Source organism: Babylonia areolata, chromosome 3 (genome assembly GCF_041734735.1).
Source record: "Babylonia areolata isolate BAREFJ2019XMU chromosome 3, ASM4173473v1, whole genome shotgun sequence".
Taxonomy (NCBI): Eukaryota; Metazoa; Mollusca; class Gastropoda; order Neogastropoda; family Buccinidae; genus Babylonia; species Babylonia areolata.
Window position 1 is genome coordinate 5,641,269 of NC_134878.1, and position 15,162 is coordinate 5,656,430.

Sequence of the window (15,162 nt, forward strand, 5' to 3'; positions counted from 1 at the left end):
CTGTGTCTTGCTTATTTAATTTTTCATTACTTATATTTTTAGAAAATCATGAATGCTAACACACCCCAGACGCGCGATGCATGGCCAATGGCAGAAGGTTTGATAGTAGGCTTTCTTAATGTCAATCATATAATTGATAAGTTATCTGATGTTTCTGGTATACTGAATAATTTTGGAGAAAAAAAAAACTTTCACATTTTTGGATTTGCTGAAACAAGATTATCAGAACATATGTCAGGCTCTGACATAACCATGCCTGGATATAATGTCGTTCGTAAGGATCCTTTCAATCCAAAGGAAACGGGCTTATTTATTTATGTTCATGAACATATCAATTTCAAAAGAATTGAATCACTCGAAAACCACCATGTTGAATCAGTATGGATCGAGGTACACTTTAAAAAATCGGAACTGTTTCTTATAGGCTTTATTTATAGGAATCCTGCAAAGCACGCTGACTGGTTGGATAAGTTCACACTAATGATGGAAGACGCTTCTCTGCTCTCAAATGAAATTATTTTATTGGGTGAATCATTGATTTACTGAAATGTAATTTGAACTGGAAACATGACGATGAGTGTTGGTTACAAATTTATTCTTTAGTGAGGGGGGAGCAAATCCAGACATGATTTTGAACATAAACAGGCCTTTGTTATATAGAAGTTTTGTTTTCAGTGGGAGGATATCGAGAGCTTTATAATCAGATATAGTCAATGATGAAGATTTTAAAAGAATCAGTTTTACAGCTCTTCTGTGCATACCAATAGAGGCTGTAGAAGCACAGTTAATGTGTGATTCTGTATAAGCACTGACAAATAGTTTTCGACAGTGAAGATCCAAAAAGTGTTTAATTTTAGACATTTGATAGATATATATTTTTTTATACCTGTTTCCATAACAGAGAAATATGATGTGATGGTTGTGGCGACAGAGTTCAGTGTCATTGTTAAATGATCACAGACTAAAGGTTTGCACTGCAGGCCTATTATCTGAGTGAGACTGGTCGATAAATCCAACACACGGCTCAAAGCAGAAAGAAACAGCCAGTTATGGTGCTAAAACATATTGCTTTCTTATTCATATTTGCATTGCTTTGTTTTAATTATTTTCTATGGAGATTGATTTCACATTCTGCGGAGCGTCTTGGATATACACTTACACCCTCTGTCTCTTTTTTGTCTTTCTCTTTCCGTCTCTCTGTCTCTGACTCTCTCTCTCTCCCTGTCTCTCTCTCTTATACACACAGACACACACAGCCACACACACAGACACACAGTCACATACACACACACGCACGCGCGCGCGCACACACACACACACACACACGCACACACACACACACACACACATACGCACGCACCCACACCCACACCCACCCACCCACACAGGAGGAAGAAAATTATCGGTAGTATCAGGCTAAATCGATATTGTGTCCACAGCACCTTTCTATAATGCATCCAGAACAGCCCCTTGGGCAAGATAACCTGATACAGTGCAGTGCAGTGCAGTGCATCCTTTACAGCCCTCACACACACACACACATAGACACACGCGCGCGATCACACGCACACAACCAATCAAGTAATGAACAATGACGACACACTGATATAAATCAGCACAAAACCCAAACATTTAAAACGAGCTCAACTATGATCTCTGCACAGTGAGGACAGATCTCGATCCGAGCAAAGTGTGGAGGAAAGGTGACTGCTGTCTGTCCCTGACGGCTGTTTATTGGGGGGATTGGGGGGGCAGAGTTGACAGTTTCTAAATCCATGCGTATTATTGCATTATCGATAGTCCGTATTCTCACAAAACAAACAAACAAACAAACAAAACCAACCAAACAACCAACAAAATCCTTTCGTGAAACTGGTTGTTCGGGTAGCCTACGCGCGTTTCACCTGCGCCTTGTTCTCCAAACCCGGCCCCCTTTTCCGTCACCATGGCAACAGGGTCGTTTCGCCTACACACTCATATTCGTTAGCTTCGCCAGCAGTTCAAGTCATGCTTACATTTCCTGGTAGAAACGTTTTTTTCAACTTCAACTTCTAAAACCGAATCAGGCAATGCATTTTGCACGGATACAATATATCTTTAGTCACCCGACTAGCAGTCAATTACTGATTATACGACTGAACACACTACGAAAAGACGAGGATATTTATTCACAGACGAAAGTTCGTTTGTGAGCCTTTGTGAGTGGGCCAAAGAATAATGGAAATGCTGGACGCATACTCATATGCAGTTCACATTTAGGATACACATTTCAACAGATATCAATGCTGTTAATAAACTCAATGAAAAAGGATTTGGATGTTTATAGTTCTGTCATCTGATGCATAAGGCGTAGGCGAAAGGAACGTACTTGACAATCTGTGGGCGAAACACGCATAGGCAAAAATGCGCGGAGGCGAAACGAGCGTGGACGAAACGCGCGTTGTCGAAATACGGTGCACCGGGATGTTCTGCGGCATAAAATCCCAAGATTGACTTCTGAGACTGAGTTCTGTAAGATCGGACACCAGTGATCTCTTGTTGCATAGTTTCCCAGTTGTTGAGACTTTCGTTATTATTTACGCGCTTGCCGAGTCTGATGTCAGACTTTCAAAGAAACACAGAAAAGGAAACGTTTCATGACTATTAGTGACTATAGAGTATGCATAATTGTAGAAGCTCTGGATCCCAGTAGTGTCTGAGACGTCGGTTTACGTGAAACCAAACAATGGGATTCGTCTGGAAAGCATTTCTCGCTGTTCTCGTTGTGTGGGGAACTTACTACGCCATCTTAACGGCGAGAGAACTCTCAGAGTCCAGTCCTGACAGAGACGACGACATGGCGATATCAACCAACGAGAAAGCGAGCGAGAAAGAAGAGGGCAATGGAGAACCGGCCACCAGGAAGAACCGCCCTGCAGCAGAGCCGCCTGGTGCCGATGACGACGACACAGCTGAGACTGCAGTGAAGGCTGAGAAACAGACGATTGATAACGATGTCCAAGGAAGAAGGAAACGATCTATGAGGGCGAACCTTACAGAGAACACGGACGACACCACGGCAGCTGACTCAGTAGGTGAGAAGAACGATGACAACATTCTGATGAAGATGCGCACCGCCACGGCCAGACTGACCCAGCACTTGCGAAGCCTCTCCGTGTCCCAGGAGCGAACGGTTCCTTTGGCGTACACAGACAAGGGGGAAGCCAAGGTCAGTAATTTTCTGCACAGAATAATAAGGGTTGTTATAATATGTATGTTTATTACCCACATATATTTTCTCAATGGACAATTTAATGCATGTCTATTAATGTTTTAATTTCTCGAAGTTTTTTCATATTGTTGCGACCCACAAAATTTCATGGAATGTTGTATTTGAAAAAATGGATTCCACTTTTTTTCAATGCAAAAAAGAGAAGGTTCACAGTTGATCTACACACTGATTTTACCAACTGTCAATCCTACAACAGTTGTTGGGACAGATTATGCATCCATCAGTCTCGGGAGACAATGGAGTTGCGTTCTGGATGGTGACTATACAGACCTTAAGCAGTGGTCAGGGTAAATGGGATGGGTGAACGGTGAAACATGTATCGCCAGGGTAAACTTTAAGTTCATTCAAAGAACTTTGAATAAAAGAATTATGAGATTAAATTCTGCACGCACACGACGAACGACAGTATGCACAGACTCTCACTCACACACACACACACACACACACACACAGAGTAACTGAGCCGCACATTTTCTGACAGGTTCTTGTCAACGCCGAATTCAGAATAGTTTCCATCGTAGATGTGAACGACATAAAACAGACAATAACAAGCGGTCTGGTGATATTCCTGGACTGGCGTGACGAGGCTTTGGCGTGGGACACTGCCCTTCATGGCGGCCTGGAGGAAATCATCCTGCCATCGGACTCCATTTGGACCCCGGGGGTCTTTGTTCCCAACTCAGCCAGCTTAAAAGAGGTCATGGAAGAAAGCAAGTTCATGCACGTAACACACGAAGGACACATAACCGTTACAATCCCCTTTTTGCCACAAACGGCCTGTCCCATGGACCTCAAGTGGTATCCTTATGACAAACAAACATGCTCAATCAAGTTTTTCACCATGTCACCATTTATCGAATGGTCAGTGGGGAAAGAAGTCATTGATGAGGATCTGTCCGACACGTTGTCGTTGGGTTCCGAGTGGCTGCTGACGAATGTAAGCACGAGGATGTACCAAGCAGTGAGCGATGATCCGCAGCCCGAAGTGGTGGTAGAACTGCGCAGGAAGACGACGTTTTACAGTGTGTGTCTGATACAGCCCCTGGTCATCACGTCCTACCTAAACGTGCTGGTCTTCCTCGTGCCTCTGCAGTGTGGAGAGAAGGTCTCCTTCCTGGTCACCATGTGTGTCTCCACCTCCGTGTTCATCAGGTAAGTTCGTCCTCCTTTGCATTCCCCTTGGTATATTTGGTGCGGGACTAAAGGATTTAAAGGAACGCTATAGCCGCTTTGTGGGAATTTTTACTCCAAACTACTTCAAATTCTGTGCCCTTTTAATGGCCAGCTTCGACTATCCCACCACTTCCACATCTGTAGTGAGTTTGTGTTAAAGGTCTTCGGTGTAGGCATAGTCATGTGGGGACTGTGGGTCGAGGGACGTAGTGATAGCCTCCACTCCGAGACAAACGCTCACTCACTATGGCTCCGTGCGGAAGGCATTTTAGGTCAGTTTATGATTTGGTGGAGAAGAGGGGCGAAGATACAGTTAAAATTAACTCTCTCCATACGAACGGCGAAAGAGACGACGTTAACAGCGCTTTACCCCAATTACCATCATCAAAATATATTGCAAGCGGAAGGCTCTTATACTGAAGAGGTGAATGTTGACAAAGAATACCACAGTTCTGACGACGGAAGCTAAAGGTTGGGTCATTCAGACACCCACTGGACATCCGAGGGGTCTGTGTAGAGGAGAAGAGAGGACTGGCCGTACTGAGTGAGTTAAAATGGTGGGGTCACACAAGGAAAATTCTTTCCCCTCTGATGTTTGCTTTGTTTTTAAATGACATAAAAGCCCTCCTAGATGGATTTGCACCTGTTGCTGATGAGATGCTGATCACTTTAGGAAAATGAATGTAAGTGAACTTTTGATACTTTTGGAAACTCTTCATACGCATTCGATGCAGTGGTTTTCTCAGACAGTCACGGCATGCAGAATGGTCTGACCGTGTTCAGACAGCATTGTGAAGAACGGAAGTTGAATTTGAATGCCAAATCTGTAGAGTTCTAATTTTCTTTGGGGGCAAAGTTAGGGTATTCCCTGATCTAAACATCAGTGAGGACAACAATGAGGTTCAAAGTGACTTTTGAGGAAACCTGACCGACCGAAGCTCCCTGTCGATCTTATCATTGAATTAGTTGACAAAACACTTTTTATGTATTTACACGTGGTTGTGAATTTGGGGGTTGGGGTGCTATAATTATATTGTGGAAAAATTGCAACTGAAAATTTACAAACTAGTTCTGAAACTAGACAGTCCTGTATCTATCTGTTTAAAAACCAGAATGGTAGCGGTTTGAGCTCGATCGTTACAAACCAAAGAACTTCTAAAGCTGTCTTCGTTAGTTTACATGATTATACCTCTTCAGTTTATATAGAACCAACATACACCAGAACCAATACTTGAAAGTATTCAAATTGCCTTTAATGAAACTGGATTAAGTAATCTTTGGTTGAACCAGCAAAAACTGTATGCGCATCTCAGAGATTTAAGCGCTGTGTAAGATTTCCTTTTTTGCGCAAAATTGGTATCGGCTTGTTGACAACGATGTTATGTATATTGATTGTAAGATGTTTTAATAGAATTTTGGTCCAGATGATCATTTTACCGAATGATTGTTTAAATGAGTTAGCAGTCAAGAACAATGAATAATGCTCCACATCTAAATAAACAGCGATTTGAAAGTTCAACAAACGACATTGCTGATGAGTTTCACAATTTATTCGTGTGCCACATTTTTGGCAGCATCAGACAATGTTCACCTAAATATTATAGAACCCACCCAAACTCCGTTAAATTCCACTTGCTGTTTTCAGAAAAGAAAAACTGCACGTTGTTTAAACTTCTTAAATTCTGTTCTTTCCAATGCACACTTCTTTTTGATATAATTTTGTCAGTTTTGGTGGGAAATAGTTCTTGTATTTGCTTGTTTGCTCCAATGGGCTCGTTGGTTTTAAATTTTAACATTACTCTGTTTTGTGTGAAAGGTGTCTATCAATGTCTAGCAACCAATGAAGTTTCACACCATGATTACTGGAAAATGTTCTATAAAAACTAAACCTTTCACTCGTTCTAATATACAGATTCCAATTTTGCCACCTGCAATCATCAATCAACCTTTGGCAAAGAGTGTATATAAAACTTTTAATACAACCAACACCCTGATTTTAATATACATATCCAAATCCATTTTCGCACAAAGGTGCACATTTAAAACCCAGTTTTTCTTACCATTGGCATCTAAGAAGTCTATGTGGTAGTCTATGATTTTCCATCGACAATAATTTCAACCAGTATCGAACAGCATTGACAGCAGAATTCACATATATTGGATACTGATTAGTTTCACCATATACTTAATCATTAGACGTTCTCGAATCTGCTCAGAAACTTTTTGATAGCAAACAAATGGACAGATTTACAATGGACTGCATGCTGCTTTATCCAGCCTCCACAATCCCGACCCATACTGCATGATAGGTTTTACCTGTGAATCACAAAGTTTGAAATAAACAGCTCTACAGAGTTGCCATTAAGTAAATACAACTTCTGCATTATAGACAGCAAGGCATTTTTGGCTTTACCAGCAATATTTGTACATGCTACAGAGACGAGTGAATGAGAGAGAGAGACAGAGAGACAGAGAGAGAGAGAGCTCAGAACCCAAAACTCTGAACTCAGAACTCAGAAAAGTAAACATTTGGTCACCGATCTGCATACCTGCGTACAGATGCACGTGTTGCACACATACATGTGATGATGGAGTTTCCCGTCGGACCGACGGATGAGTAGGCAGGCAGGCGTATCTGTCGGTGTGTGTCCTCATATGGGAGAAGAGGCCGATTCTGGATGCGCAGCACTTCCCACAGGTGTTGCAAGGGAAAACGTCTTCAAAAGTTGAGCCCTTCCTCCTTCGCTCACGCTTCGCCTTAATATGGCCAGCGTTCTCTTGTTTTCAAACGTCTTTGTGCCACTAGAGCACAGCATCCTCCAGCGAGAACGGTCAAAGGCATCAGTTTCCCAGGAAGCGATGTCTATGTCACAGGCTTTGAGGTTTGTCTTCAAGGTGTCCTTGAAGCGCTTGCAGGGTCTTCCAAGTTCACGGTGGCCTTCCTTCAGCTGGCCATACAAAATCATCTTCGGGATCCTGCTGTCTGTCATGCGGACAACGTGTCCTGTCCAGCGTAGCTGGCAATGGATTAGCAGGCTTTCGATGCTGGGCAGGTCGCTCCTCTCTAGGACCTGTAGGTTGGAGACCCTGTCTTGTCACTTTATGCCGAGGATTTTTCGTAGGCATCTCTGGTGAAACTGCTCAAATTGTTGAATGTGACAGCGATACGTCGTCCATGTTTCACAGCAGTACAACAAGGTGGTCAGCACAACAGCTCTGTAGGTTTTGATTTTGGTGCTGAGCCTGATGCCTTTGTTGTTCCACAGCCTGTTGTTGAGTCTGCCAAAGGCGGAGCTGGCCTTGACGATGCGCAGCGTCACTTCTGCATCAAGGGCTCCGTTGCTGCATAGGGTGCTGTCCAGGTAGCAAAACTTGTCGACTGACTTGATCTTTGTGTCATCGATCTTGATTGCAGGTGGGGGGGAGACACTGGCATTCTGTGAGCTAGCTAGTTGGTACGTGGACTCGGTCTTTCTGAGGCTGATGGTGAGTCCAAAGCGCCTGCAGGAGGTTGAAAACCTGTCCATAATGAACTGCATGTCCTCATGGGTGTGTGCAGCAATCACACAGTCATCAGAGAAGAGGAACTGTCACAACAGTGCCTCAAACACCCTGGACCTGGTGTGGAGTCGCCGCAAGTTGAAAAGTTTGCCATCTGTGCGAAACCGGATGTAGATGCCCCCATCACAGTCTTGGAAGGCGTCAATTATATTGGTAGATAAGAGAATGGAGAACAGTGTGGGTGCCAGGACGCAGCTCTGCTTCACTCCATTTACCACAGGGAACGGATCCGACATGTCAGTATTTTCCTGTACTCTTGCCTGTATGCCATCGTGGAATGATGAAATCAGCTGGATTAGGCTGTCTGGGCAGCCGAACTTTAGGAGGATCTTCCACAGACCACGGCGGTTCACCGTGTCGAAGGCCTTAGTCAGGTCTACAAAGACCACGTGGAGCTCCTTGTTCTGCTCACGGCATTTCTCTTGCATCTGGCGTACGGCAAACACCATGTCACATGTTCCCCTGCCTGAGCGGAAACCGCACTGTGCTTCAGGGATGACTGTGTTGGAGACATGGTCAACCAGTCTGTTCAGTATGATGCGGGCGAAGATCTTGCCGGCGATGCAGAGGAGAGAGATTCCATGGTGGTTATCGCAGGATGTTTTGTCTCCCTTCTGTTTGTAGATGTGGACAATTGAAGCATCCTTGAAATCCTGGGGGACCTCCCCTCTCTCCCAGATAGACTGGAACAGGGCGGTCAGCTAGTCTGTCAGCACCTCGCCTCCATACTTGTAGATGTCAGCCTGGATTCCATCCACTCCTGGTGCTTTTCCTGACGTTGTCAGCTTCAGGGCCTTCAGGGTCTCGGCCTTGGTGGGAGGTACAGCTAGCGAGTCATTGACTGGTAGCTGTGGGAGGGCTGCAATTACCTCGTCAGATACGGACGAGTCCCTGTTGAGGAGGGTGTTGAAGTGCTCTGCCCAGCGGGCAAGGATGTCTTTCTTTTCTGTCAGGAGGGTGGTCTGGTCCAAGGCTCGGACAGGGGTTGATCCTGTGACTCTCGGCCCATACACAGCTCGGAGACCATAATGGAAGGTCTTCATGTCGTGAGCATCAGTCTTTATCGGAATGTGATCCTGATGCCGTATATGCAGTGTGTTCAGGAGCTTGGAGATTCCAGAGTCGTTCTCGTCAAACCAGTCCTTTTGGCTCTTCTGTACAAAGCCGAGTGTGTCAGCTGCTGCTGTATACACAGCATCTCTAATGGTGCTCCATTCCTTTTGTACATCAGTCGATGCAGGAATTTCTTGGAGAGCTGCTTGGATTTGCTGCTGCAGCACGTCCTTGGTGATAGGGAGGCAGTGGATATTCAGCTTTCTAGGGGGTTTCTGCCTGGCTGGTTGGAGCTTGCGTGCAAGTCTGATGTTCATCTTGCTGCATACCAGGCGATGGTTCGACCAACAGACTGCTCCTCTCATGCAGCGCGTAATGGAAACATCACCTCTGTCCCTCTCCCGGACAATCACATAGTCCAGCATGTGCCACTGCTTGGAGACGGGGGTGCATCCATGTGTTCTTGTCCTTGTCTGCTTGTTGGAAGAGGGTGTTGGCGATGGTCAGTCCATGCTGCGCGCAGAGCGAGAGCAAAAGCAGTCCGTTGGAGCTGCACTTGCCAATGCCGTGCTGTCCTAGGACTTTTGGCCACGAGGAGAAGTCCACGCCGACGCAGGCATTGAAATCCCCAAAGATGATCAGCCTGTCCTTTCTGTCTACCGCTGAAATGGTGCGGCTGAGCTCCTCGTAGAAAGCTTCTTTGATGTCATCAGGGTTGGTCATCGTCGGGGCATAGCAGCTGATGACTGTGGAGAAGCGGTCCTTGGACAGCTTCAGACGCAGGGTCATTAGCCTATCGTTTATCCCACGTGGAAGGCTGTCAAGCTGTCGTGCAAGTTTGGTTTGTATGGCAAAGCCCACGCCTGAGGTATTTGGGGTGCCATCTGGCTTCCCAGTGCAGTAGAAGGTGTAGCCCCCTCCAACTTCCTCTAGCTGGGTTTCACCGGCAAACCTGGTTTCGCTCAGGGATGCTATGCCCACCTGCTAACGATCAAGCATTCTAGCATTGAGCGCTGTGCGCCTTTCTGGTCTGTCGACTCTGTCCAAAAGGGTGCGAACATTTCAGGCACACAGAGTCAGGGCATGACTCCTGGTTCTTTTCTTCTGTTGTTTTCGACTGTTAGTGTTGGATGTCCGGTCCAAGTAGGTGCAGTTTCCTACAAGGTACTAGGTGAGGCAGGCTTTGTTTAGGGATCCTTTTATCTCCCCTTCCCCATGTGGGGAGAGCAGTGCTGTCCCTAAAAAGGGCTGCTCTGACGCTGTGGGAGGATACGGGCGCGGCATCTGCCCCAGTCTACAACGGACGACCATCACCCCACAGCCGCCTGCGTGCAGAGTCGTGACTAGGAACTGCCAGCGGCATCCTCTGCCTTTTCTTTGTCAACCCTGCCATGTAGGCAGCCATACTCTGCTTTCGAGGGCGTGCATGCTGGGTACGTTCTTGTTTCCATAACCCACCGAATGCTGACATGTATTACATGCATATTTGATCTTCTGCGTGCGCACACACACGAAGGGGGTTCAGACGCTAGTAGGTCTGCACAACTGTTGACCCGGGGGCCAACGCTTTAACCACTCGGCTACTGGAAAAAAACAACCCAAAACAAACAAGCAAAAAACAGCTCATTGATTTTCAGTTCGTTTATTCCTGACCTGAACTGAATGAATGATGATTCTGAATTTAGCAAAGGTAAGATTTGATAAGTATCTTCTGGTCGCAATAATGATGTAAAGGCATGATATATTTCATAACCATTAATTACTGTGAGACAGAGTGGGAAGAGATGAAAACATGAAAGACAACCGGTCGCTGTTTGAATTCACTCTCTTCGTTTAACTCATTCAGTACAGCCAGTCCTCTCTTCTCCTCTACACAGACCCCTCGGATGTCCAGTGGGTGTCTGAATGATCCAAGCTTTATCTTCCGTCGTCAGAATTGTGGTATTCTTTGTCAACATTCACCTCTTCAGTGTAAGAGCCTTCCGCTTGTAATATTTTGATGGTGGTAATTGGGATGAAACGCTGTTAACGTCGTCTCTTTCGCCGTTCGTATGGAGAGAGTTAATGAGGGGAAATATTAACCAAAGAGAATGTTTGAGCGGTGGAAGGAAAGGACTGGTCCCCGCCTTCCGGTGCTGAGCCCTTGACACAGTGAACATAAATGAGTTCACTGCCCCTACTGCCGTAAAAGGCTATCGGACCTTTAAACCCCTTTTTTAACATTAAGTTGCTAATCAAGCAGCGTCACAATTTGTACTGTGGCCATGCATGTGTTGATAATGATAATGGTGATGTTGGTAATGACGTCGACGATGATGTGATGTTGTCAACGACAACGACTTCGACAAAGGCGATAAGGACGATGACGGTGGATGTTGACATTTCACTCCAGCTTCTTCAGCACCACGATGCCCCGGGGGCTGGACGTTGTACCAGTCAGCATGAAGCTGCTGATCGGGGTCAGTGTGGAAAGTGTCCTGGTGCTGCTGACCACTCTCCTCATCCTCAAGAAATTCCACGCTGAGCAGGAAGCCAGTGCAGAACCCAGCCACACATCCGAGGGACACTCCAGGTATGGGTGTCTTCTCCTCTTTGGTTTATAGTCTGTTCACAAAAAAAAGAAGGAAAAAAAAGAGAAGAAAATCACAGGTGTGGCCATTGTATGTTTGGTAGCGATGAAACGTGGGAGGAGGAGGGGGTGGGGGGCGGAAGTGGAATGGAGAGGCAGGGGGGAAGGGTAATTTGATTATGCTAATGTTACTGATGGTATTGAAATGATTCACAGAACTGTCACGGGGGAGGGGGAGGTGATCGAATCTGTGAACTACCCTCCGCAAGCTGTCAGAGGGTGAGACAACAGGGGGCTCTATCTCAATGTGAGAAATAAGGTTGTTTCTGCTGTGGAGGATAAGATAAGATAAGATAAGATAAGATAGGAATAACTCTATTATCTCCAACTGGAGAAATTTGGTCAGGTGCATTATCACAACATAGACAAGTAAACAACATGGGGACCATAACTGTAAAAGCCAACAACAGCCCCTACAAATATTACGAAGATACAAATGTAAAAAATATCACATACATCGTTTCATACATACATCCACACACTGCAGGTAATAACTAAATTCTTAATGTAAAAACAGAAAGAATTAAGAAACATTATTTTAATATAATTATAAACATAGCCTACTACACTGCGCATTGATTATAATAGACAGATAAGATAAGAATAAAGATGAATTGCGGAAAACCACAACCAGATAATCAGCACACACCCGCACCCCCCAACCCCCCACCCCCCACACGCGAATAACTTGATTAAACAAGAGTAATAAACATATGTTCTCAAATAAAAGCATTTCACATATTCGCTTTTAAAAACATTGCAATTAATTATTACATCGTAGTTATTAAACAGAAATGCCAACGGATGTGTACCTTTCTATCAGTTAACGGGCTACAGAAATTAACTCCCAGCACTGCGGGAGGACGGGAGGAATGGAGGAATAACATTGGCTGAATTATTCAGTTGTGAAAATCAGATCCCGGGGTTGTCATCTAAGTATCAGTGGCGTGATGGCCTAGAGGTAATGCGTCCGCCTAGGAAGCGACAGAATCTGAGCGCGCTGGTTCGAATCACAGCTCAGCCGCCGATACTTTCTCCCCCTCCACTAGACCTTGAGTATTGGTCTGGACGCTAGTCATTCGGATGTGACGATAAACCGAGGTCCCGTGTGCAGCATGCACTTAGCACACGTAAAAGAACTCACGGCAACAAAAGGGTTGTTCCTGGCAAAATTCTGTAGAAAAATCCACTTCGATAGGAGGAACAAATAAAAACTGCACGCAGGAAAAACAAACAAACAAACAAACAAAAAAAAACAACAACGAAAAAATGGGTGGCGCTGTAGTGTAGCGACGCGCTCTCCCTGGGGAGAGCAGCCCGAATTTCACACAGCGAAATCTGTTGTGATAAAAAGAAATACAAAATACTAAATAATAGCGTTACCTTTGCACTCCATGTAGTTCTTACATTTAGCTCCTGGTTCTACAACATACATATCTTTAAAGTGATTATAAAACCTTGGGTTGGTCCATCACATATGTCAATGGTTTTGGATAGATTTCATTTCCCTTGCGGGTCCGATCTATTTGGCTGGCAGTTCCCAAACATCTATACTTACACTGAGCATTTTTTTCTTCTCGAGGCCTGACTAAGCGCGTTGGGTTACACTGCTGGTCAGGTATCTGCTTGGCAGATGCGATGTAGCGTATATGGATTTGTCCGAACACAGTGACGCCTCCTTGAGCTACTGATACTGATACTGATAAGCATTACATAGTAGTGAAGAGAAGAATTTACAGAGTAGTGTGACATGGAACACAACAGATCAAGAGACAGAGTGAGACGGGAAGAACTTTATCACGACCTAACGTGAAAAGAAATAGTGAAGGTGCAAGGACATGCTTTCCAAACCAATGATCATACTGAGAGGAAACAGAGCATTGATACAACTAACTAAACGCATGAACACAGGCAGCTTTTAGATGTCTAACAGTTCATTTACTTGAAATCATACCTTCACTCGTTATTCTTTTGTCATCATGTTAAAATTTCCTAAGCCCAAACATGGATATGGCTGTGGTCACACATGCTTGCAATTTTGTTGCAGGCAAGGAAGAGGAGTCAGCGCAAGGAAAGCTTGATCAGGGAAAATAAAAGGAAAGCGAGTTTATCAGGATCTCTGGCAGGCTGAAAAGAGGGTCTTAAACAAGTCTAGAATGTTCGAAAGCGTGGTTTGTTAACGACGTGTCTATTGCTAAACAAGAAGGAACAAAGGCAGACATGAGCTGTGTGGACTGCTTGCTGGTTGTCCTGTGTGTCGAAGACAATGCTCATTATGTTCTTGAGAATGAAGAAAGTTCTAGGGATTATCTCTTCGTTCGATAACGTCAATGTAGTGGCAGACATTTAAATCTACGAGTCTGGGTTGACACCTTTTGTCCTAACCCTATCCGGTCTGGTGCCTTCAGTCAGTTGTGTCATTCTGTTGTAATAATAATAATAATAGTAATAATAATAATAATAATGGTATTTATATAACGCTGAATCTTGTGCAGAGACAAATCAAAGCGCTTTCGCACCAGTCATTTACACGCATGCATAACTCTAAAACTGAAGAAACTGAAGACAAGGAAGAGGCAGGGAAGGGAGGCTATTTTGGGAAGAGGTGGGTTATAAGGCCAGACTTGAAAGAGCTGACTGCGGAGACTTGACGAAGCGAAAGAGGAAGTTCATTCCAATTGCAAGGTCCGGAGACATAGAAAGAACGGCGGCCAACAGTCGAGTGTTTGAATCTGGGTATGCGTTAACAGAGTGGATCCGAAGCCGATCGTAGTGAGCGAGGTGGAGTGTTGAGGTGAAGGCAGCCACAGAGACAGGAAGGGGCAGATTTGTGAATACATTTATAACATAGAGTGCTGATCTTGTACTTTATATTATGTGTGAGGCAGGGAGCCAGTGGAGATGTTGCAAAAGAGGAGTGATGTGCTCAGATCTTTTCTGTCTGAGGACGAGTCAGGCAGCAGAGTTTTGTATGCGCTGAAGGGGCTGAATGGATGAAGCAGGCAACCCAGACAATAGAGAGTTATAGTAGTCAAGGCGAGAGAAAATGAGAGAAACAAGTCTAGATGTTGCTTCAGTGGGCAGATATTTCCGGATGGAACTGATGCGCCGCAATTGATAGTAGCAGGATTGACATGTCTGACTGATTAATGTTGTGCTCAGCGTTTACTGTCTTTGGCACGTAAACCACTATATCGTTGTAAGGTGCGTCGATTATTGCCTTGTTACTGTGCATTCTGTTGTGAAACATGGCCATCTTGAAAGTTCTCTATGAAGTTGAGTGGAAAGACATTTTTTTTTTTCGTAAACCCCTAATGTTTTCGAGGCCACCGTGGCAGATTCGGTTATGCAGTTGGAATCTCACCCGGGGTGTTTAGTATCCAGGGTTGAGGCCTGAGTATGGTGCTGGGTCTGAGGCCTTTGGAAACACAGTAGCCGCTGATTTTCTCACTCCACTAGGATTGAGAATGGGTAC